Genomic DNA, 24,799 nt, shown 5'->3' with positions numbered 1-24,799 from the left:
AGAGAGAGAGAGAGAGAGAGAGAGAGAGAGAGAGAGAGAGAGAGCGATATCTCTAGAGGGTTAAGGGGAAGAGGACATGGACAGTCTCTGTTACCTGGCTACTTCCTTTTCTTCTTCATCACACAGGGAACAGGGACTGCATTTGCATCATAGAATCTCTGTAGCTGGGAGTTGCAGCATAGTAGGTGCTCAACAAACCTTGTAGTATCCCGGCTGGATAAATGGCTCTCTGTTCTTCATGGGGAACAGCTATGCAGCAGTCCCAGCACACCATCAGGGTGCAGTTGTGTGGAGAGGAAGAAAGAGCTGTCCACTGAACCTAGGAGAGAGCAGGGCTCTGGAAGGGAGAGATGCTGGAGCTGAGGACCTGAGAATAGCTGGGAAAGAGCAGGAGGGGGGTTGCTCTTGGTATTGACAAAATACTGGGTGCTACCGGTTGGACAGAATGTTCTGGTAGCAGTGGTAGGAAGTAAAGGGGAGAGGCCCCGGAGTACTCATCTTTCTGCAAGTCAACTCTGGCTTCCCTAACATCTCCAGTTCTGCAGAAGGTGCCCTGTTCTCATGGAGATCTTCCTGCAGAGCATGCCTGAGCATTCACGCAGCATCTCTCTCCCTCACAGTTCTGGTCTTTCAGGTCCTGTGCTCTCTGCCTCTCCCAGGACCCCACTCTCCATTCCTGTTGCCTGGTTATTGTTCTGACTTCTGAATTGGTCTTATTTGTCTCCAATCCTGCATATGTCTGCCAAATTCTTCTGAACCAGAGCCCAAACTCGGCTCCTGGATGGTGGTCTCCCCTGTTCAGTAGTTTCCCACGACCCCCCCGGGTATCATCTCTATTCGGCATTCTAGGGTCTTATCCAGTATGTTCAACCTAACTGTTTGGACTGTTGCTATGATATCTTTCTCCACAGTCAGCAAAGCTAGACTCTGTTCCTCTCCAAACACTCCTGAACTCTTTAATTCATGGCTCACAACTCATCACTGTGAAGTCTCATATGTGCTTCAAGGCTGGGCTTACAGTTAGCATTTTCTGAAACATTTACCGATTCCCTCAGATCTTTAGTCTAGCTCCTGCCTCAGTCACAGTATGGCTCACCTTAATGCTGAACTATGTATCCTGGATGATGGAATTTTCACTAAGGACTGTATGCCTATGCTATAGCTGGGGGAACCCAGACAGATCTCTGTCTTAGCAACCACTACCCTTAGGCCCATCTAAGAGAGACCTAGATGAAGAGCAGGGGAGAAAGCAGAGGTAACTACAGTAGAAGCTAGGCATGTTTCACAAGCCCCATGTGGAGAACTGGCTTCGTCTGGGCTCAGCCTGGAGGTTTCATTCTCCTCAAATCTTTACTGATCTTGTGTGTGGCCTGGCCAGCTGTGTGGGAGTACAGTAGCAAGTGTCTGAGCCAAGACACAGCGTGGAATCTGCTGCATAAATTGGGCAGAGAGCCTGGTCAGCTCTGCCCTGCTCCCCCCGCCCTGCCCTTTTATAGACAGCAGCTTTAGCCACATACGTGTCCTGTAAGCTGACCAGTTACATCATCGCCCTCTTTTCCTTTTTAAAGATATATTTTTTATTTATATGAGTACATTGCAGCTGTCTTCAGACACACACTAGAAGAGTGCATTAGATCCCATTACAGATGGTTGTAAGCCACCATGTGGTTGCTGGGAGTTGAACTCAGGACCTCTGGAAGAGCAGTCAGTGCTCTTAACCACTGAGCCATCTCTCCAGCCCCTCCCTCTTTAGTGCTAAAGGGCAGGGGAGGTGCTCAGTGAGGGAGATGGAGTTCTGGGAGCTTCCCACATCACCTTTGATGTTTCCAAGTCTGGCATTGGACTTAAGATAGAATAGGAGCATCACTGAGATGTCCCAGGCCCAGAAACCCCAACAGGAGGAGGAAGACAGATCTCAGAGTAATGTAATTTGTCTGCTAGGAATCCACGTGCTGAGTGGGTCATTTCTGCTGTCTGAGCCTGGGTCCTGGGCACTCAGATGTGTATCTAGGCTCTGGTCCTCCCCAGAAAACCATCACAGAAGAAATGGATTTCACACAGTAGCCTGTGATTTGAGGGGGGTGGATAAATCAAACAAAACCGTTGTGTGAAAGAGATGCACAGACTGGGTTAGTGAGTGTGGACCCCTGGGGAGAAGATGGAAGAGTTGGGGGTGGGGAGCCATTAGGACTTGCACAGGACAGAATATCAGAGGGACTTTTAGAAGATATTTTACTGTAGGAAACTGCAGGTCCAGACAGCCATCTTGCCTCAGTCCTCATTCCTGTGGTTGCTGTAGCCCCTGGTATGTAGGCACTAAGTCTTAGGGTTTTATTGCTGTGAATAGACACTGTGACCATGTCAACTCTTAGAAAGGAAAACATTTAACTGGGGCTGGCTTATAGTTCAGAAGTGTAGTCCATTATTATCATGACAAGAAAGTATATGGCGCCAGCTGAGAGTTCTACATCTGGATGGGCAGGCAGTAGGGAGAGAGAGAGAGAGAGAGAGAGAGAGAGAGAGAGAGAGAGAGAGAGAGAGAGAGAGAGAGAGAGAGAGAGAGAGAGAGAGACTGGGAGAGAGAGACACTGGGGGAGAGAGAGGAAGAGAGAGACAGACATACAGACATACATACATACAGACAGACAGACAGACACTGGGTCTGGCTTGAGCATTTGAAACCTCAAAGCCCACCCCAGTGGCCACTCCTACTACAAGGCCACACTTCTAATAGCCACACCCTATGGACCTATGAGGGCCATTTTCATTGAAACCATCACATAGTAAATTAAACACTTCTCTGTTTTAGGGTTAGGGCTGCTTCTTACTTCTGTCCCCCTCCCACCCCCCTGCCAACCCCAGGCAATTTTCATTCTGTCTTGAGGCTTCAGGCCCTGGAGTTGGAAGTGGGGCCAGTTTTGCTCTCATGATCCATGGCTAGCATCAGGAACCATGAGTGCTACCCCTGAAGAGCAGAATGGAACACACAGGTAGATTTTACAAGGAACGCTGCTCTCTGGATGGATGGAGATGTTGAAAAACTATATAGATGCTAGGCCATCAAGGGCATCGCAGTGCTTCTGTGATCCCACTGAAGTGGGTCAGGTCTTTAGGCTTCTCCTTCAAAGTGCATTGGGAATTGTACTGTTTGTTCTAAAGAACTGGCTCCTGTCAGATGTAGTAGTGCATGCAGGGACAGGCAGACCTCTAAGTTCAAGGCCAGCCTGGTCTACAGAGGGAATTCCAGGACAGCCAGGACTACATAGAGAGACCCTGTCTCAAAAAAAAAAATGGCTCTTTTGTACATTTTATATATTAAAATTCTTAAGGTTATTAAAATTTCCTATTTAGAACTTTGAGTATTTGGATCTCAGTTGCATGCTCAAGAGTGTGGAAGCAATGACAAATGAGTGATGTTGTGTGAGGAGTATGTAATAGTCAGGGCTTGGGGACGATGCTCTCTACAGGTACTAGCACTTGATTGGACACCACGGGCTTGCTACCCAGCTTTCCACTGCTATGACATGGATGTGATGGGAGCTACTTATAAAAAGGAACAGTTTTTTTTTTTTTTTGATTCTTAAAATTTATTTTCTTTCTTTTTTTTTTTTATTATTTTCTTTATTTACATTTCAAATGTTATACCCTTTCCTGGTTTCCCCTCTGAAAAACCCCGTATTCTCTCCCCCTGCTCACCAACCCTCCCACCCCCCACCGCTACTTGGCCCTGGCATTCTCCTACCCTGGGGCATTGAGCCTTCACAGGACCAAGGGCCTTTCCTCCCATTGATGACTGACAAGGCCATCCTCTGCTACATATGCAGCTGGAGCCATAAGTCCCTCCATGTGTACTCTTTGGTTTGTGGTTTTGTCCCTGGGAGCTCTGAGGGTACTGGTTAGTTCATGTTATTGTTTCTCCTATGGGGCCGCAAACCCTTTCAGCTCCTTGGGTCTGAAGGAAGAGGTTATTTTGGCTCATGGTCTCTGAAGTGTAAGTCTACTGTCACTTGATGCCATCATTTTGGGCCTGTCAGGAGGCAGAACACGGTGTGTGTGTGTGTGTGTGTGTGTGTGTGTGTGTGTGAATATGGTTGAGCAAAACTATTTAAATCATGGTAGCTGGAGAAAGGGGGGGAAGGAGGGAGGGAGAGAAAAAAAGAGGGACGGAGAATATGAATGAATATGGTTGTTGTCATGCCTTGCAAGGCACAACCCCAGTGACCTAACTCCCTTCCACTGGGTCCCACCTCCTAAGGAATTCTACCACCTCCTGGTCGTGTCCCTCACTGGCAATGAAGCTTTCAACTTATGCCTTCGGGGGACATTTAAGATTCATAAAATTGTAACCACACGGTTGCTAAGGTTATTATGAACAGAAAATTTGAATAATGATAGTTTTGTTCTCCAGCCCTTTGAGGCTTACAACCCTGCTGGGAACGAAGCCGAGCAGCTTTTCAGTTTTATCTCCCCCCTCTCCCCCAGCCCCCCTCCGACTGCAGAGTGGAACTGTGAGACTGACTGAGCCACATACAATGAATCTCGGGTGCTTTTCCCCACGGGTGTAAATGCTTGGTGTAGGGCAGTCAGGGGTACGTCTTAGGAGAAGGAGCCACACACCCAGGCAAGATATTCTAGCAAAGGGTACCTTGGAGTAAGGCGTGTCCGACCCACAGAGAGAAAAAGAGCCCATACAGCTCTGCACAGGGTTTTCCAAGCCGAGCGGCTTACTGGAGTTTTCTTCTCCTTTAGGCCGCCAGGGTGCACCTGGTGCCTCCGGCCTCTGCCGTCGATTCCTCATGTTGCCACTGGGTGGTGCTGTCCCCCGCGTGTGCAATGCTGTTTCAGGCCAAGTGGCCAAGTTAGTCCTCAGCAAATCTGTGTGTTCTGGAAGCTTTGGGCCATGGCTGATAGGGCTCACAGCCCAGAGCTGAGGTAGAGAGCATGTTCATGTAAGGGAGCAGCCTTACCGAGAGGAGCCTTCATTCCATTCAAGGCTCTGCAGGGCTTTTTCTGGGAAGGTATTTGGTTTCTGACTTAGATTTGCATCCAAGCTGTTTATCTGAGTTCCAGTGTCTTTTGGCTAAAGTTATCCACGTATTGGCGGACTCCAAGCTACCAGTGAATAGAGATACACAGAGGAGACTGTGGTGTATGTTTCCCAGTGTAACCGAAGCCTCTCTAGCTAACGTGGTCATGGAGATGGATGGTTAATTCTCACAACTTCAGTTTCCTTTACTACAAAATTGGCTAAGGCATTACCCAGAAAGTACTGGTAAGAGAAAGTAACTTGATCTCCCCTAACCCTTAAAATGGCTCTGCTTGTTCTAAAGATCTGGTTTCATATCAGGTTTCCCAGTGGACTATCAACTTTGTGAAAGCAGAGACTGTACATACCACAGTCGTCTTTGTATTTCTAGTGTCTGGGTCAGGGCCTGGCATGTAGTCCAGGCTCAACAAATGCGTCAATGTCAAACTCAGAGCTACATGAGCAGATCATGTGCTGGGGATTGTTTATGAATGATAGCAGCTGTGCAGAGACCCTTCCCTTGGGTTTACATCTGGGCTCTTGGGCTCCTGTGTTTCTGGGTGAGTCATCCATTTCTCCTCCTGAGCTTTCTCTGAACCATGGAGGGTTAGCTTGTAGATTCTTACATGGCTCCTTCCAGAGAAGCCAGAACTATAGGGCACATTTCAGCTTTTCAAGGTGCTGCGGGTGTGGACCGTCACGTACTGGGCTGGTTTTCAGAAGGAATGGTGTGGTCGTGTCCTTTGGGCTATTGGATGTTGCGGCCAGGCCTATGGACCTGACTCCGTATCACTAGAGGCTGAAAGATCTCCTTGGCTCCTCCCCAACTTGTTCAAAGCCTTTACAGCAGGGTAGAGAAAGCGACCCTTTTCGTTTGGTGCCACTCCAAACGAAAAAATGATGCCTATACGTGGGAAAAGGAGACTCTCTGTCAAAACATCAAATCCACCATGGCCCTGCCAACCGTAGCTCTGAGGCTGCTGGAGGGCCTCCCTGTGTGCTTCCACTAGGATGAGATGGGCCCTCCCCTAATCTCCTGTGTCCCCTGCCAGCAGCCCCCAGCTTGGCACTGCATGCTGCTGCCCACCAGTGGCGGATCCCTTGTCTCCTGGCTTCCTTCTAGCTGCTCCTGTCTGCAGGGGGCTGCACGCCTGAGGTGAGGGGCTGGCCTCCCAGTGAGCAGGGAAGGGAGCTGCCTCAGGTTGTCTGATCACTGCAGGGGCTAAGCCCTCACCTCCTTCCACCACCCTAGCTCCTCCCCAAACATCTGCATACACAGGATGTGACTCCATTCTCTTTCTCAGTGGGTCTGGAATATCATGCAGCTCCAGGTCCCAAGGCTTTCTCCTCCCAAGCAGCCCTTCGGGAAGGGTCCATATGAGGCATCTATTACCTCTGCCCCTCGACACTGCATTCATTTCAGTGCTCAGCATGTCTTGTTGAGACCACCCTTCTTGCTGATTGATTGTGCCCGATCCTCTTCTGTTACTTCTGCTTCTCCTTGCCAGTTCTCACCTGGACTATTGCTATGATGTGCTAACAGGGGTCCTGATTGCTCTCTCGATACGTTCTGCATTTAAGCATATTCTCTAGTGTAAGTCTACTCAGATCTCCCTCCTTTTCTGTCTCTATTTTCCCCCCTTCCTTCTTTTCTGCCTCCTTCTTTCCACCTCCCTTTCTTTCACAAACGTGCCACATCATACTGTTCCAGATACCTGAAACAGGACAGGAGATAGTTACAACCAAAAGACAGACACGGTCTCAAGTGTCTGCGGGCCACGTCTATCTCATGGTCTCCAGGGGTTCCCAGGGCTATGGGTGAGTGACATATCCCCCAGTGAGACATCCGGTGCATGTTGGCATCAGCTCCTGAACCTCCTGCCTGTGAGCTTACTCTGGTCTTGCTGGTCACTTTGCATTCTTTACACTCTCCCAATGGAGTACACCCCTCACCGTCCCCATAGGCATCATGGCCCCAGTGCCAAGCATCCCATGCTGAATGCCTCACGTGTGTGATGCTCCCTCAGCAAGGATGGAGTCCCAGGAGATCAATGTGCCATGCAAACCTGAAGAAACTTCTCCTTTCCACTGGGCAGTGGTGGCGTGTGCTTTTAATCCCAGCACTTGGGAGGCAGAGGCAGGCGGATTTCTGAGTTTGAGGCCAGCCTGGTCTACAGAGTGAATTTCAGGACAGCCAGGACTAAAACCCAAAACAAAACAAAACAAAACAAAACAAAACAAAACAAAAAACCTTCTCCTTCACAGAACAGAACCCAGAGTCTCCAAATTTAACTCCCCTGAGCACCAAAGGACCCGAGGTCATCTCTTCCTGCCTTCTGTCCACACTGTAAGTAGGCTTTGGTTACTGTTACTGTATGGAGTGGTGACACTCTTATGAGACCATCACTCTGTTGCACCCCTGGAGCTCATGAAAGGCACAAAGTTTGTCCTGTCAAAGAAGTGGTGAGTGCCACTACACAGGCCAGCATGTGGGAGGCAGAGAGGCAGTTAGATTTCTGAGTTCAAGACCAGCCTGGTCTACAGATTGAGTCCCAGGAGACCCAGGGCTACACAGAGAAACCCTATCTTGAAAAAAAAAAAAGTTATGTGATGTCTCTACTACCTACTAGCTCCAGTTGAAAACAAAGAAAATCATGTCTAGAATTATTATTATTGTTATTATTTTTTTCTTAATTTACTTATTTACTTTATATCCCCATTGCAGACCCCTCCCAGTCTTACCTTCACATCCCCCTCCCTCCATTCCCCCTTCCACATGGGGGAAGGAAGAGAAGGTTCCCCGTGGGTACCATCTTGCCCTGGCACATTAAGTTGAAGCAAGACTAGGCTCATTCTCTCACACTGAGCCCAGGCAAGGTAGCCCAGTTTAGGGGCAGGGGATCCAAAGGAGAGGCAACAGAGGCAGAGTCAGTCCCCGCTCTAGCTGTTAGGGGACCCACATGGTGACCAAGCTGCACATCTGCTGCTTGTGTAAGAGGCATAGACTGCACTGGTGGCTCAGTGTCTGTGAGCACCCCCAGGCTCAGGTTAGTTGACTCTGTAGATCTTTTTGTAGGGTGACCCCCTCTGGCCTCCTCAGTCCTTCCTCTCTCTCTTCCACAAGACTCCCCAAGCTCTGCCAGATGTTTGGCTGTAGGTCTCTGTTTCCATCTGCTGCTGGATGAAGCCTCTCAGGAGACAGTTATGCTAAGTTCCTTTCTGTAAGCATAGCAGAATATCATTAATAGTGCCAGGGATTGGCTCTCTCCCATTGGATGGGTCTCAAGTTCGGCCAGTCATTGGTTGGCCGTCCCTTCAATCTCTGCTCCATCTTTATCCCTGCACATCTCCTAGGCAGGACAAATTTTGGGTAGAAAGTTTTGTGGGTGTGTTAGTGTCCCCCTCCCTCCATTGGAAGTCCTACCTGGGTACAGGGAGTGGCCACATCAGACTCCATATCCCCCTCTGCTGGTAGTCTCAGCTAGGGGTCACCTCTATAGACTCCTGGGACCCTCCTCCCTGTTCATCCCAGAGACGTGGCCCCCACGGGTTTCCCTTCTTTCTTCTAGCCTTCTTCTCCGTCCCCCACCCCGTTCCCTGCACCCAATCCTTATCCCCATTTTCCTCCCTACTCCCTTGTCCCACCCAGTTCCCTCCCTCCAACCACCTCTGATGTCCATTTTATTTCCACTTGTGAGTGAGATTCAAGCATCCTCCTTGGGCCTTCCTAATATTAAATGACAAGAACCACAGCTGTGAAGTAAGGGTGGATGTGGAGAATTTGGGAATGCTGTGCTGGCTTGGCAGTCCACTCGTCTGAGGCTCGCAGGGTGAAATCTGCCCCTCACTAATGACTGAGCTCAGGGTGCTTGCTGGCTCAGTCTCTCTGGGTCTTATTTCAGCACGTAAAATGGTCATTTTAAGACTCAAACTGGATGCTTCATACACGTGCTCTTTAAATAGTTGCATGCAGTTGTGGACAAGATTTCTCCAGATCTAAGTCCTCTCCAGCATCTTGGCTGAGGGGAGCTTGTGGCTTACCTCTGCACACACTGCTCTGGGGCCCACTTAGAGCTTCTCTTCCTGCTTGCAAGGAACTCAGCTGGTGGCCACCTGTACCCTGGACAGGCACTGGTTTGTTGAGCCCTTACCCCACTCAGGAGAATGTCATAGTTTTCTATAGAGCTCACCCTTAGGATGCCATAATGCATGCATTTTAGTTTTGCTCTAGAATGTTGAAATGCCAATATCTGAAAGGTCTTCAGGATAAGGTACTTCCGTTTGCTTTGAGAAGGTCTTTGGAAGTAAACATTTGAGTTCTATGAGAGACTTCTTGTGGTCTTTGCGTAAGGAGCCTTGAGTACTGTGATAACTAGAAATATCCATTCACTCAGCAAATATCCAAAGCAAGTCTGGAAGCCATGCAGATTGTGATGCTGGGACTCCGCTGTCACACCTTTGTGTGTCTGTGGGGACATTCCAGAGTGGATTTGCAGATGAGACAGCAACTGGGGAAGGAAGGCTCCATGCAATGGGCTGGTGGCCTGCAAGGCCCTTTCTGTCTGACTGTGTAGATGGCTGCTTCTTGTAGACATTATACTCCAGACCTTTTAATGTGAACTCAACAGCGTGACTTTCTAGGGAGCTTCTAGACCTTCAGTGCTTCAGTGCTTCAAGACTACTGAGGTGTCTGGCTCTCTGAGTTAGGAGCTTCCATGTTTTCTACTTTCCAGTGTATAAATGAATGGCATTATTAAAGTGAGCAACTCCCATCATGTAAGTCAGTCCAACAAATCCCTCCCTCTCTCCCTTTCTCTCTCTCCCTTTCTCTCTCTCTCTTTCTCTCTCTCTTTCTTTCTTTCTTTCTTTCTTTCTTTCTTTCTTTCTTTCTTTCTTTCTTTCTTTCTTTCTAAAAGGGCCCTTCTTCCTTTCTTTTTAAAAGGGCCTTTCCATGTAGTCCTAGCTGTCCTGGTTGCTATGTAGACCAGGCTGCCCTCAAAGGCACAGAGATCTGCCTGCCTTTATATCCCATGTGCTGGGATTAAAGGCATGTGCCACCACACCAAGCTTTAAATTTTATTTTATATGTGTGGGTGTCTTGCTTTCATGTATGTCTACATATCCTGTGTGTGCCTGGCCATTAGAGCTCCTAGAATAGGAGTTACAGGTGGTTGTGAGCCACCATGTGGGTGCTGGGATTGAACAGGGTCCTGTGGAAGAGCGGCAAGTAGTCTTAGCTGCCGGGCAATCTCTCCAGCTCTCACTTTTCTTTTAAAGACAAAATCTTGCCATAGTAGCCTATAACCCTCGATAGGCATGCCCAGAGGCCAAATAATCCCACCCAGGTGTGTCTTCAGGCATCTCCTAGGTGATGGCAGATCCTGTGAAATTGGCAAATATCATTACAGTAAGTGATAAGCATATTGTTTTATAAAATTTACTTGATTTTCCCAGTAACTCTATCAGTTATGACAGTCTCATTTTAATGAGGAAACTGGAATTCGGAGAAGGTAGATGACCAGGTGAGGTTACTCAGCTGCTCTGTGGTGGATCTGAGGTTTGAACCGAGGCAGCCTGGCTCCAGAGTACGTGTTCTGATAATAGTCCCTCCTCCTCTCACCCCTTAACTGTTGAAATGGTAATTACCAATCAGTCTAATTGATACCTTTAAATAGCCACTGTATCATTAGTTTAGCTGGCTGGAAGGCTCAGTAGTTCAACTGCTGTTACTTCTCTTCATCTGTCTGTCTTTCCATCTGCCCATCTGTCCGTCCACCCCTACAAGATCAGTGGAAGGTAAAGGGGAAGCCACTCTACTGGCTATTTTTAACTTTTCAGAGTATCAAGTTAATTACCAGTATAAAATGGTATCTGTGGTGGTTCGTATAGGTATGGCCCCCACAGACTCATGTGTTTGAATGCTTGGCCCATAGGGAGTGGCACTATTAGGAGGTGTGGCCTTATTGGAGGGCTGTGACCTTGTTGGAATGTATTTCACTGTTGGGGCAGTCTTGGAGGTCTCCTATGCTCAAGCTATGCCCAGTGTGGCACAAGGTCCCCTTCTGCTGCCTTTGGACCAAGATGTAGAACTCTTGGCTCCTCCAGCACCATGTCTACCTGGACACTGCCATGTTTCCCACCATGATGATAATGAAATAAACCCTGAAACTGTAAGCCAGCCCTAATGAAACATGTTCCTTATAAGGATTACATGTGGTCATAGCAATAAAATCTTAACTAACACAGTATCCCAATATTTGCCTTGCAGATTTGCAGTGTCCACCTTGGCTGCCCACCTCTTCCTGGGGCTAAGGAGACCATCTGCCTGTTGGATGGCAATGATTCAGCGCGGTGGGGTGGCCAGTCTCCTTCCCTTCCAGCCCTTGCTATTGACCGAGTCTGGACTCCTGCTTTCTGAAAGACAATGGCAGAAGGCTGGGGAGTGTGCTGGTCCTTCCTTTTCTGGGGACACCACACAGAGGGAGAGCTGCGGAGAAGACACAGTTGTGGTGGCCAGGAGAGCAGTTAGACTATGTATGCATGAGCTTCTATGAAGTTCTAATAGCAAGGTCAAAGGCAACCCTGGGAAATTTCTTGTCCCTCTGTAGTCTAATCCTCGACATGCTGAGGGGAGGAGGCAGACAGCCTTTTGCCAGAGAGAGCTTGGCACTCAGACTCCTGCCATCTGGGTTGTGAATGCTCGCTCTCTTCCTCCCTCCCTCTCAAATTTCTATTGTGCATGTGTGCATACACGCATGTCTCTGTGTATCTGTGTCTTTGTGTTTGTGCATGTCTGCATATGTATCCTGTGTTTATGTGTGCTTGCATGTTTCTCTCTCTCTCTCCCTCTCTCTCTCTCTGTGTGTGTGTGTGTGTGTGTGTGTGTGTGTGTGTGTCCATAGACAGACTTTGTGGGCAGATGTCAGAAGTCTCAAGGCCAGGACAAGGCAATTTTTGTCTATTGGACTTCACCCCTAGAGCTGCTTCTTACCTTAGGTTGAAATATAGAACTAAGATCAAGTCCAAAGGAAGTTGGATTTTTTATTTTAAAGATTTATTTAGTTAGTTGTCTTAAGACACACCAGAAGAGGGCATCAGATCCCATTAGAGATGGTTGTGAGCCACCATGTGGTTGTTGGGAATTGAACTCAGGACTTCTGGAAGAGCAGTCAGTGCTTTTAACTGCTGAGACATCTCTCTAGCCTTGGAAATTGGATTTTAATACATCTATCTCACCCACATCTATATATTATTATAAGCTTTCAAAAGACAACCTTGGGCTAGCAAGATGGCTTACCAATTAAAGGTATTTGCTACAGAGACTGATGGCCTGAGTTTCGTCTCTAGAATCCATGCGGATGAAGGAAAGGACTGACATCTGCAAGTTGTCCTCTGACTGCTACCTGCATGCTGTAGCACATGCAAGCTCGTTCTCTGTCATGTAAACAAACAAACAAACCAACAAGCAAACACCAAACCAAAACAAGAAACCAAAATTCCTTTTCTCTATGGCTGCCTCCTCAGTTCCACAGGTTGATATTTCTGTCTTACTGCCCCACTGGGACTTTCAATATACAGTGATATACAGTAGACATCCTCACTCTAAAGGAGAGACCTGGGATACAGAAAGAAAAGAGTAGGCCAGAGTAAAACCAAAGCTGAGCAGGGTAAACACCATGCACGGGTGGGTACATAGTGACTTTGATACTTCTGGAAGCTAGACTGCCTGTGGTAGGAGATTACCATCCAACAGCCAACAACTGAGGCCCAGCCAAAACTTTGGCTGTTGGATGGTAATGTTGTGCCCATGTTAAGGATGTGGGGTAAGTGTCCTAATTGAGAAACTTAAAAATAGGAGGCTATTCAAGATCCTTCCAAGGTGGGGTGCTCTCAGGTTCTGGGTAAGGACCATGTTGAAACATGTGGACTATAAACTCATCTGGAGAGGAATATCCCATTGTTCCTGGAGTCCAGGGAGCAGAGAACATGTGTTACAGATAAGTGGCTGCCCCATGGAAGCAAAGCCCTGTACTTTTCCATCTGGAAGTGTGTCACTGTAGAGAGAACTTAGTTCATGGACATTTGCTGGCTGGCTTGAACCCCTGCTCAACCAGGAGAGTCAAGATTAATTTATCCAGCACACACTTACTGAGCCACCCCATCCTGAAACACTGAGCTTTCTTTCTAGGGTGCAATAGGTGAGAGATATGTAAGTGAATTCCTTTCTTGTTGAGACCAAGTACCGGACAATGAACAGCTGAAGAAATGCTGTTTGGGCTTGTTTAAGGGGCTATGGTTCATCACGGAAGGGAGGCATGGTGGCAAGAGGTGAGGTGGCTGGTCACATTGTCCCCCCACAATCAGGAAGCAGAGAGAAAGGAATGCTGATGTCCAACTTGATTTCTCCCCCTCCCCGACCCCTGCCTTTTGAACTAGCAAAGAATGTGGCTGCACTTTGTCCAGGTCCTGACCATTTGAGAGATGTCAGGTTCAAAAGCAATGGACCAAACTGTTTGGTGGGGGAGATTTCAAGACAGCGTAGCAGTCAGGATAGGGCAATGCAGCCAATGGGATGGGGCCACTCACATTTTGAGAGGGCTTCCTAGGTGATTCTCAAGCCAGTCAAATTGGTAATGAAGGTTGGTCCTCACTGAAAGGCAGCTGGAGAAGAGAAAGATGTCTTGGGGCTTGGGGTGAAGGTTGAGTGGCCAATCAGGCTTCACTGTGAAGGTGACAATGATGAGGTGATCCGAAGGAGAAAATGACCCTTGTGCTTATTTATGAAGAGGGTTGAACAGGCTGGGGGAATGGCAGGTGCAGAACATCTATTGTGGTGGGGGGCAGTCAGGCCGGAGCAGAAATGCAAAAGGAATGTACCAGAAGATGAGAAAGAGGGATAAGATCATGCAAGAGCCTGTGGGCTGCTTCCAAGCCTTCTTTATGGAGTTCAGATAGAGAACATTACAGAACCATTTCAGTTGGGACCCGGAAGAGAGACTGTAAGCATGTTTGGCCTCCAGCTACAGGAATGTGGCCAGGGGGCTCTGGAAGAGGAGGCCTGGGAGTCTGCACTGGGCATGAGATGGAGGGGCTCCTAGAAGGGACTATGCAGGTTTTGATATCTAGTACGTACGTACGTGTGGAGGGAGGTGGGTGGGAAATCTTTAAGATATGCTCACAAACGCCCTGCACCAGGAAGAAAGGAGGAAGAGGCCACACGTCTCACCACATAAGAAGCAATGCTGTCAAGGTGGTACACACAGAGACACATAAGGGTGTGTGTGAAGACTGGCCACCAAAACCAGGCAGTGGTTATTCCTGGTTCAGGTTTTAGGTAATCTTGCCTTTTCCCGTAACACATTAAAACCAAACCACCACCACACCACCACCACCACCACCACCACCACCCACAACAACAACAACCACCCTGTTTACTTAAATTCCTTTTAAAATAATAAGCAGAAATTCTTTACAGGATAAAAATCCAATAGAGGAATTTTCATCATGGGCGAGTAAGTTAATTAAAAGAGGAGGCGATGTTTGTTCTTTTAACACATTAATCCTCTCAAGACCTGTTGTGACCAACGCAAAGTCTTCAAAACAGAGCTAATGAGGGCGGTGGTGATGGCTTCCCCAGCAGGTCAAACAGCTGCGTTCCCATGTGACCTGGAAGTGGTTTGCTGTCTGAGGCATCCATGTTGTTTGCTGCAGTTCAGGGAAGCACGCAGCCGCAGAACATTTCCCTGCTGTGCTCCAGTTTACCAGCAGCCCATTTGTATCATTCCAAGTTTGGTACCAATGGGATGTAACCTTGGGGCTGAACCTTACTAGGCACCCGCTAGATGTGGAGAAAGGATACACGCGAGGCACTAGCTGGAAGTCTTGGGACTCAGGGTAATGCTTTGCTCATCTTCTCCCCAGCCCTTTCAAGAAGAGTGGGAGGGTCTTCAGAAAGGAGGGAGAAGAGGAGGAGGAAGGTGGTGCCGTGGTTTATCGACACCTGACCCCGATTCCCCCAAAGAATCATATCACATGAATAATTAACCTTACAGCAAGCCAAGGAACTGATCTTCAGGGAGCAGAAATTTCATGAAAATTTAAAGACCTGAGTCAGAGCAGGCACTGTGTTGTTTTCATGGTGGCTTAGACATCTTTGAAAACTCAAAGTTTCAGGGTCTCCCCTAGGGTCCTGCTATGACGTCAGCATGGGGTTCCTGGATTCCCTGAGTCTTGGGAGGCAGGGGTGCTTCTCTGGGAGCTCTGACTAGCCAAGAAGGCTAGTGCCTACAAGGTGAGAACATCCCGGGGTATCTCTCGGTGAAACCCGTGCGGGCGAGTTACAGGTGTCCCCCTAAGCAGTGGATCCATGTTGTCGGGTTACCAAGGCAACCCCATTCCTCCCGGGACAGGGGAGGAGGGGATGCTGACAGAGTAGGATCTCATGAGCTGTCTTTTCCATAGGAATCGAGGCTAAAAATACCCCACAATTGGCACTTGCATGGTTTCAGGAGCCTCTCTGCCTCGTGTCTCTGCACATTTAGAAACTGCTCCCTGGCTGCGTCCTTTAGAGCAGAACTTGGCACTGCCTGGGGGTTGAGGAGAGCCAGTGCTCCAGGGAACTGGTGATTACCTTAATGGCTGGGTATGGAGATCTGAGTTAGGACTGGTGTACTTCCCTGTCAGACACAAGCATGCCTCATTTCGCTTCACCAGAGGCATTCGTGGTTAACTCCCTGTTTAGAATCATGAGTGCAGTGGCAGCCTCTGGATGCTGGAACCGGTCTTGGCCTCCTGGCTAGGTTGATCTTTAGAGACCCTGTGCTTCCCCTCTCCTTTTGATCTACATTGCATGCACTGAGGCAGAGAAAGGAGCTCAAGCTGGCATTGCAGTTTGTGTGCCAGAGGGTAACCTTTATTTAGGGGTTTAAGTACTAAAAAGACTGGGTGAACTTAACTTGCCCTATAATGTTGTGGGCTTCCAGTGTCTTAGGATTCTAAAACCTGGAAGCCTGATCAGGACACTGGAGGCCACTGAGCACAACCTTGTACCCTGTAGATGTGGGGACTTGAGGCTTTGACTAAAGGACCAGCATCCAGGGAGAGCTCCCCGAGTTGCAGGATGCAGACAAGAAACTGCTCTGTTTCCAGAGGCCTCTCCTGGCTCCCAGCCAGCCCTAACTGGCTCCTCAGAGAACCACTGGCACTCATGGGTCCCTCCAAGCTCCCTTACCCTGGAGATTGAGCTTTGCAATTATATTAATTGCAAATATATTAATATACTATTATATAAACTAGGCAAGTGCTCTACTACTGAACAGCGTCCCTAGCCCAGGAGGCTCTTGGTCTGTGAAAAGTCTGAGATTTTCACTTTGAACACTTTCCCAGGACATGCCTGGGTTGGATTTCCATGGGATAGCAACCATGGGTAAGAGGGCTCAAGAGAAATGGTTCTAAACAGGGAAGTGAGTACGAATCTCCACAAGTATTTTAAACTCCAGATTCCTGAGCCCTGCTGTAGGCCTCTTGAGTCAGAGCCATCTTTATAAAGATGTAAAAAGATGTATAAAGAGAAGACGTATAGCTGAATGCATGACTTTGTCTTGTAACTGCTGTCCTCAGGCCTTCGGACACTGAGAGAAAGGCCTCCCAACCTGGTTTGCAACAGACACTTCCCTATTTTTAGTAAGATTTTCTCTTTTCAAAGGTGGCCTATCAGTCACCAATTAACAAATATTTATTATTAAGTCTCTTCTATGCTTCCCTAAAGATCTATTCTTTCCCATGTAGCTGGACAGACAGTCGGTTGGTGGCAGTGCCTGCTTCATGTCTCTAAGGCCATACAACAGAATCAGAGAACTCTTTGGTGGCTCAGAGTTCACGAGGTTGCTTTCCTTACATGGTTATAGCACTGTTAATGTGTTCTTAATGAGCTGCCATTTACTTATGCAAATAGTAGGGCACAGATGCCGGGGCATTGGGGCTTACAGAACGGCATGCCTCTGCATTTTGCATGTGTTTTCAGGCAAGAGCTGTTGGCCTCTGGGGCTTGCTCTGCTTTTCATCTTCAGTAGCTGCTGGGCAGGTGTGGTGTCTGTCGCTGTGTGTAAGCGGATCTCCAGAAACATGCCTAACTGGGATGGCAAGGGAATGAAGAAACAGACAGACATATGTATAGACAAGTTGGGCTTAGGTGGACTGGGCCTCCTGATAGAGAAGTCCCAGCCCTTCAAAATCACAGTGAATTTATTGTGTACGGTTGAACAGGGAGGCGGAGTTATTACACATACACAGCTGAACAAGGAGGCAGGCTTAACTAATCTTTTAGGAGCTGTCTCTGTAGGGACAGAGCAGTTTTCAGCCCACAAACATGGGGGCTTAGGGAGAAAGATAAAGCGAACATTTTCTACACTCTAGTAACGTCCACACATGGGTCAGAGGAAGGCTTTGCCACTCCCAGGAGCACTGAGCCTTTGATGCAGCTGTACCATGTCAACAGCATGCTTTCAGTCAGAACTTAACTCAATCACTGCACCACGCAAAAGGCCAGAAGCGGCAGTGCCTGTCTCTAACCCTAGCCCTCCTACAGGGAGATGGGAAGAAGGGGCCGAAGAGCCATTTGGTTGCTCTCTACACAGCTACCCTGGAGTATGGAGCTCAGTAGCAGAAGCATCAAGGGAGACCCCACCTCAGCAAGGTGGAAGGCAAGAAACAACTCCAAGAAATTGTCCTCTGACTTCCACACATGCATTATGACGTGTATTCCTGTGCATACAGATGCATGCATACTTATAACATACGTGTGTGTGCACGAACTCCCCTCCCCCATATCCTGGTTAAAAAATATTGTGTTCTTGTCTATTAGGGTTCTGTAGAAGAACAAGGCTGCAGAGTGAATGTACATTATGAAAGGGAACTTACTGGACTGGCTCCCATGGTAGGACCTAGGGCCCAGCAATTGTCGGCATGCCAGAAACACTGAAAGCCCAGGTCAGTGCATGAAGCAGGATAGCTCAGTGGCTCAGTCTGGCTCTGAAGGCCTTGGAGAGTCATTTGTCATCAGTTTGTATTAGAGAGCCAAAGAAGCTAGATTCTAATGCAAGTGGAGGGTAGCATCAGCCGCAGTCTACCACCATCATCTTCATCACCGTGATCACCATGACCACCACCACCACCATCACCATCACTACTACTACCATCATCACTACCACCACCATCACTACTACCCCCATCATCATCACCATGACTACCATGACCACCACCACCACCATCACTACTACCACCATCATCATCATCACCATGATCACCATGACCACCACCACCACTATCACCATCACTACTACTACCATCATCACTACCACCACCATCACTACTACCACCATCATCATCATCACCATGACTACCATGACCACCACCACCACCACCATCACCACTTCTACCATCATCATCATCACCATGACTACCATGACTACCACCACCACCACCACCACCATCACTACTACCATCATCATCATCATGGCTCTGATCGCTACCAAATCATCACCATCATCACCACTATCATCACCACCACTACCACCATGAGGAGCAGCAACAGCAGGATCAGCAGTAGCATAGGTACACTTATCAAGAAGGGAAATTAAGCAAGCAAATAGTACCAAGTTCTCCTTGGACCTCTTTTTTTTTTTCCCTGAGACAGGGTTTCTCTGTGTAGCCCTGGCTGTCCTGAATCTCAATTTGTAGACCAGGCTGGCCTCAAACTCAGAAATTCGCCTGCCTCTGCCTCCCAAGTGCTGGGGTTAAAGACGTGCGCCACCCCCCATTCCCGGCTCTTGGACCTCTTTTTATGGACCTTTAAGGCGCCTTCCAGAAGGTATCATCTACTCAGGAGTAGGGTCTCTCCCCTCAGTTAATCCTTCCTGAGAATAACCTCACAGATCTCCCTAGAGATGCTCCTCTTCATTGGTGCCCTATTTCCAGGTTGGCAGTCAAGATGAGCACACCTTGTCTCCCCAAAGCATTAAATAGCCTTCTTATAGCAGCCACTATGTAGAGGGCTATCTGGTGTTCTCACAACAGGCTAGACTTTAGAGCTGCTGCCTCAACTACTTATGTGCTCCGTGGACATGGGAGGTCATTCAACTTTTGAGCCTTGCCTTTGATGGTGGACAGCATGAACAGAGGTGTGGCTGAAAGAACTTCTGTATAGACATATAAACTGTTTATTGTCACCAAGGCTGCAGGTCCCTCTAAGAGCCATCTGCTGTCCCCTTCAGAAGAGGAGGAGGAGAGTCAGATTCATGCCAATGACCACGGTGACACTTCATGTGGCTGGGCTGCAGGCATTATCTCCATCTCTAGTCCTGCAGACAGATGATGACTGCATGTAACACCATCCTTGGGCAAGAATGTTACAAATTTAGTTTCTTGTGACAGTGTGCCAAACCCTTCAGCAAATCTTCCACACCTGCTTTGCTCGTAGGAGTCTTCCATCTTGGTAACTGGATCAGGAAAGGGGGCCCTCCCTATGTGAGTCGTGACCTGTGACCTTCCCTTGTGCTGAATGAATATATGTATTCAGGGTTTTGTTCTTGGGAGCGTAAAATGCAGCATTGGCATTACTCGTGGTGACCAAATTGCCTCAAGTTCTTTTTAGAGCAGGCAGGGCAATAATTAAATAGTTGTACTCTTAACTACTTAACTTCTTTGGACAAATGATTCTGAAAACGGTCCATTTTGTTTTTTAAAGGGAGACTCAACTAAATCTAAGCATGCTGAAAATGTCATAAGGAAATGTTGCTTTGTATGTTAATTAAAATGAGGTTATTTAATTAGTATATTAATGATACATATTAATGAGTTTATTATGATGTTTTCATACATGTATATACTATGGCTGATCAAATCCAAACTCCCCTTGCCCTCAACCTGCAATAAATTTTGCTCTAAATTTCCATCTTTACCTTTATTTATTTTGTGTGTCCATATGCATGTATCACAGCAAGCCTGCAAAAGATGTCTCAGAGGACAACTTTCTGAGAGTCAGTCTCCTCTTCTACCATGTTTTAAGGCAGGGTCTCTCTTGTTTCTGCCACAATGCATAGTCCACACTAGCTGTCCTTCCCTCACCCTTCCACTCCAACTCTCCTAACACCCCTGCATCTGGGTAATTCTCTCCTCTCTCCTTTCTTTTCTTCCTGGGGATGAGAGTAGGCACAGGCTTGTGACTACTGTGGCAGCTTAAACTCAGACAGTAGTTCATGTCTTACTACGACTCCTGGTTACAGCACTCTTTATGTTTGCTAGGAGATTATAGAAGGTCCCAAACAAGGCTACTGTGCAGAGTTCAAGTCACTTACCTACATGGGATGTGGGTCTGTGGGGATTGTGACCAGAAGTTGGGATCACCTGCGTCCATACTGATGGAGTTTGCTGGGGTGCTCTTCCTCACCTTTACCCTTCCAAGGTTAGACCACTGTCGGAGGTTAGACTACTGTCCAAGGTTAGACCACTGTCAGAGGTTAGACCACTGTCAAAGGTTAGAGCACAGGGAGGCATATACTAGGGACATTTTTTTTTTTTATTGCGCTCTCCTCTCAGGTCTCTGAGACTTTCAATGTTCCAGTCTCCGTCTCACTGATTTCCAGAGTTTTCTGATAGTCACCTACCTGAAGCATTCATTTGTTACTTGGGTTCTCTGTGAGAGAAGAAAAGGAGGTGCCTGCTGCTGTCTCTTTCCCGCCATCTTGGGACTCTTTGTGCACTTGCCTTGGAAGCTTGAATGCAGGTTTGCCTGGTCCTTAACTCTAGTGGGTTGTCACGTGGCTTAGGGAGACTGCTCATGGACCATCTCATAGACAACACCGAGAAACACCAGAACACCGTCTTCTTACACTGTGGATAAAGTCCATGCCACACTATTACGACTCTGGTTTAGGTCACCTTGAAACAAGGGCCTCATCTGAAAATAAAATTCATGGTTTTCCACAGGAATGACATCTTCTCCGTGGCATACCTGTTCTCTGGGCTTCAGCACCTTGGCTGCAGATCTCCTGACACCCAGTGAGCCTGCTGTCCCGTGCCTTCACATATACTACACTTTTTTCTTAGTGCCCTTATTCTTTTGCCTTGTTTGTCTGTGTTCTGTTGGGACCATTTCTCTGTTGTATCACGTAACTTCTCATCTCTTCCTTTACGGCACTTACCCTAGATCATAGTTATTTTATTTTATTTTATTTTATTTTATTTTTATGAAATCATTTCATTGGTGGCTAACTCCCCACTAGACTGAGAGCAGAGTGTTCCTGTTTGAGGCACTGTTGTATCATCACCAGATGCAATGCCTGGCAGAGAGTGAGTCTCCACACACAGTTGTTGGTGAACAGGCTATCAGGATTCACAGCTTCCTCACCCTGTGGATGTCTGGTTCCCCTGGGAATGTGGGCAGGTGGCAGCCACCTTCTCCCCTGGCAGACTCCTAGCCAGTGCTTTTGTAACACGGGCTGAGAGAAGCACCTTTGAACCTGGTAGTTTGACAGTAATGCTAGACAAAAGGGAAGGGTCTAGAATCTTTATAAGAACTCTCAGTAGTGGGAGTAGATATTTAGGCAATGAGCTGGAACTTTAAATCTAATATGGCTGAGATAGAGTTAATCAGGTATCCTCTAGCTCTCTACATAGTCTCTAGTCTCTACATAATTCCCTTAGAATTGCAAATGGGCCTGCCTTAAGGTGGTTGAGTTTCTATTTTACATTTTTACTATAGTGTGAAAACCATATGCATGTAGTAAAAACATTACTATGAAGTTTGAACCATCATCTTTTCCTGGGCGTGTGATATCCTAGCCTGTAAGATGCTGGTTTGTGGTACGGGATGGAGCCTTGAACCTCAGTCCTTACTCAGTCTGTGCCATTACAGGAAACAGGACACAGCTTCTTGCATTTCTAAGCTAGGGTGTTTGGCAGCTTAGGACTCATAAGTGCATTATTGCTTCTGATACTTTACATTTATGATAGGTTTATTAGGATGTAACCACATTATAAGCATCAGAAGCAATGGTAGTTATTCTTACACAGAGGTAGATAGCTATGTGATACCGTTTCATCTTTTTCTATCTTTAGCTTGATAGTCAGACATTTCTTGAGATATCCACCAGATGGAAGAGGTTCTCCTGATAGATAAACCTTTTTTAATTTTTGTGAACAAGAAAGGAATCTTGGTTGTGTTATTATATTAAGGGTTTAGGTTTAAGATTAATCTTAAGACCTTAGGATTTACTTTTAAAATATTTTCAATACATGTCTTAGTTAGGGTTTTACGGCTGTGAACAGACACCATGACCAAGGCAACTCTTATAAGGGCAACATTTAATTGGGGCTGGCTTACAGGTTCAGAGGTTCAGTCCATTATTATCAAGGTGGGAGCGTGGTAGCGTCTTAGGCAGGCATGGTGCAGGTAGAGCTGAGAGTTCTACATCCCCATCTGAAGACTGCTAGCAGAAGACTGGCTTCCAGGCAGTTAGGATGAGGGTCTTAAAGCCCACACCCACAGTGACACACCTACTCCAACAAGGTAGCACCTTCTAATAATGCCACTCCCTGGGCCGAACATATACAAACCATCACAATACATAAGCTTTTTTAATGAATGTGTGTATGAATGTGGGCACGCATGCCCCAGGACAGAAGTGTAAGTAAGAGGACAGACAACCGTGGCAGTCAGTTCTCTCCTACCTTGTCCCAGGGGATTGAACTCAGGTCACCAGACTTAGTGGCAACCGCTGCTACCTGACCCATCTGGCTGGTGCTGCGTTTACTTGTTACAATAACATTTCACAAACTGTCCCGACTAATATTAAATCTTCCTCATGATTCAGTTTTCCAAAAGTAAAATATTTCTCTCCTTGTAAATTTGCCCCTGCTTAGTTGATGATTTTAGACTTTCAGAACTTGAATTAAGCACCCCAGGCACCCCACCAGAGTGTGCTCAGACACCACAGCTCCTGACAACATTTGGTTGTGTACAGAATCTCACACATGTGCTTCTCCTCTGCCAGGAGCAGTGTTTCATACTGAATAAGTGTCTTCAAGTGCTTGGTGGCACTCCTGACAGCAGCAGAGGATGGGTTATGCTTGGCAGATTCCTGGAGAATCTTGTGTGCACACATCAGTCTGGTACCTCCAGGTGAGCTTGGTGTCTTTTTGGGCACCTTCTCAGAGGCCTCCCTCACCTCCAGTGATCCATCATCAGGTCCAGAATTGAAAGGCTCAGGCCCCAAGCAAGCGAAGACACTTGATTCTCTACCAGGCGAACAGTCACCCAGGGTGAAGATGATGCCTCTCTGTGACAGCTGCCAGAGAAGCTCTGCTGCCTTTTTCTGTACTGAGAACCCCTGGGAGGTTTCAAGAGCCTGCTGAAGACAGTGGTGGGTGGCAGAAAAGGGATTCTCCTTGGTGGGGGAGCAGTGATGCAGGAGCTCATGTTCAGAGCCAAATTCTGTTAGTGTTGGATGCTGGACAAGCAACTGCGTGTTGGCCGTCCACAGCACAAACTTATGTATGAGGAGAGAGGAGGGAGATCTCAAGAGGTTCCAAGCCAGTGATCACCAGGAATCACCAAGGATTGTCCTAAGACACTGGCATTCTTTGTCAGAAAAGTCTGCTTTTACTCATTTTACTTATGTGACAAACCATGGAGGTGTAAACTCACGCATTAGTTCACATGCTTTGATTGGCCTGAGACACTCTACGGAACAAAGAGAGTCTATCTATCTATCTATCTATCTATCTATCTATCTATCATCTGTCTGTCCATACACCTGTCTATTCATGTATGTATATATGTATGTATGTATGTATGTATGTATGTATGTATGTATCATCTGCCACTCTATCCTCTATTCATCTATCATATCTATCTCTCTCTCTATCTATCTCTCAATCTCTCTATCTCTATCTATCTATCTATCTATCTATCTATCTATCTATCTATCTATCTATCTATCTATCTACCTATCTATCATATTTATTGTCATCTTCAGAAAGTAGCCAACATTTCCCACTTGGGATTCTGAACTTCTTGCTTTAGGGATCTGCTAATGATCGGTGTCAGGGCCATGACATCATTCACAGGTAGGCTCACAGCTTTAAGCTGTGTCTTGTTTGGTGTAGGAAGAAGGAGAGACGCTGTGGCTGAGATGGTCCTTCCTGGTAGAGGGCCTGTAGGAGAACTGTGGACCTGTGTGTGCTTTGCCTGTAGAAGGACCAGTGTGATGGTAGGCGGGTAGCTGCTGTGTTTTGGAAGTTCAATGCTGTGCCTTATAAGTAACCTTAGTGGGCTTTTGAGATCAATATAGCCTGGTGAATGGAATCACCAAAAAGGGCATTTCTGTGGCTTTGCCAGTTTTAAGGCCTAAGGAGATGGTGAAGGTCAGGGAGGGAGGTCTTCCCTGGACCATGAATAGCAGGTGAGAAATCTAGTAGTTAAATGTCCTCCATAGTAACCCAGGGGTTGCACAGAGAAAAGGGGCCCCAGAGGCTGGATATGATTGGCACTGGGTTTCTTGGTGTCTTAATCAGGGTTTTTATTGCTGGGGAGAGACACTATGACCACAGCAACTCTTATAAGAAACGTGTAACTGGGGCTGCCTTACAGTTCAGAGGTCGAGTCCATTATTGTCATGGCAGAAAGCATGGTAGCTCACAGGCAGACATGGTGCTGGAGAGGGAGCTGAGAGTTCTTCATCCAGATGGGTAGGTGGCAAAAAGAGAGAAAGCCAT

The 24,799-nt window shown here is 47.3% G+C and overlaps 1 long non-coding RNA gene across 1 annotated transcript in view; it reads left to right on the top strand.

Annotated features, from left to right (window-relative positions):
• The window catches only part of LOC116070622, a 32,656-nt gene extending 20,857 nt beyond the window's left edge, over positions 1–11,799 (top strand). The window contains exons 5-6 of the long non-coding RNA XR_004110483.1: positions 7,292–7,373; positions 11,295–11,799. This is a non-coding gene — a long non-coding RNA (uncharacterized LOC116070622). The remainder of the gene's footprint in view (positions 1–7,291; positions 7,374–11,294) is intronic.
• The last annotated feature ends 13,000 nt before the right edge of the window (positions 11,800–24,799 follow it).

The sequence above is a fragment of the Mastomys coucha genome, unplaced genomic scaffold, assembly GCF_008632895.1.
Source record: "Mastomys coucha isolate ucsf_1 unplaced genomic scaffold, UCSF_Mcou_1 pScaffold1, whole genome shotgun sequence".
Taxonomy (NCBI): domain Eukaryota; kingdom Metazoa; phylum Chordata; class Mammalia; order Rodentia; family Muridae; genus Mastomys; species Mastomys coucha.
The sequence above is the reverse complement of the archived record's forward strand: the minus strand, read 5'-3'. Positions and strand labels throughout refer to the sequence as shown.